This window comes from Stegastes partitus, unplaced genomic scaffold (assembly GCF_000690725.1).
Source record: "Stegastes partitus isolate 25-593 unplaced genomic scaffold, Stegastes_partitus-1.0.2 Scaffold783, whole genome shotgun sequence".
NCBI lineage: Eukaryota > Metazoa > Chordata > Actinopteri > Pomacentridae > Stegastes > Stegastes partitus.
Window position 1 is genome coordinate 294644 of NW_007578514.1, and position 573 is coordinate 295216.

Here is a 573-nt window from a genome sequence, read left to right on the forward strand (position 1 = left end):
TGTGTGTGTGTGTGTGTGTGTGTGTGTGGTGGTGACTCACCTTAATTGATGGATTTTTGTCTGTTCGAGGCCACAGACACTCGTTTGTCATGACAACAATGGAACATCTGGTTTTGTGTTCATTATGTGATGTCGTGTAAAACATTCTGACCAATCAGAGAGAAGATAGTATGAGTTATCAAAATGAAACACAAAGGAGGTAGAAAAGGAGAGAAGGAGGTAGAGAAGGAGATAAGGAGGGAGAGAAGGAGGTAACAAAGGACAGTGTCTGACCACACCTTGTCCTCCTGCAGTGTTCCATTTCTCTCAGCGTTTCACCACCGTGGTACCGGAGAGCTGCATGCTGATCCTATTGGGTCTGGTCCTGGGCGGAGTCGTCCTCATAGCCAACAAGAAGCAGCTTTACCAGCTGGAGCCCGCCCTCTTTTTCCTCTTCCTGCTGCCCACCATTGTAGGCGACGCCGGATACTTCATGCCGGCACGACTCTTCTTTGACAACCTGGGCGCCATCTTGACCTACGCTGTGGTGGGAACGCTGTGGAACGCTTTCTGCACCGGGTTCTGTCTGTACGC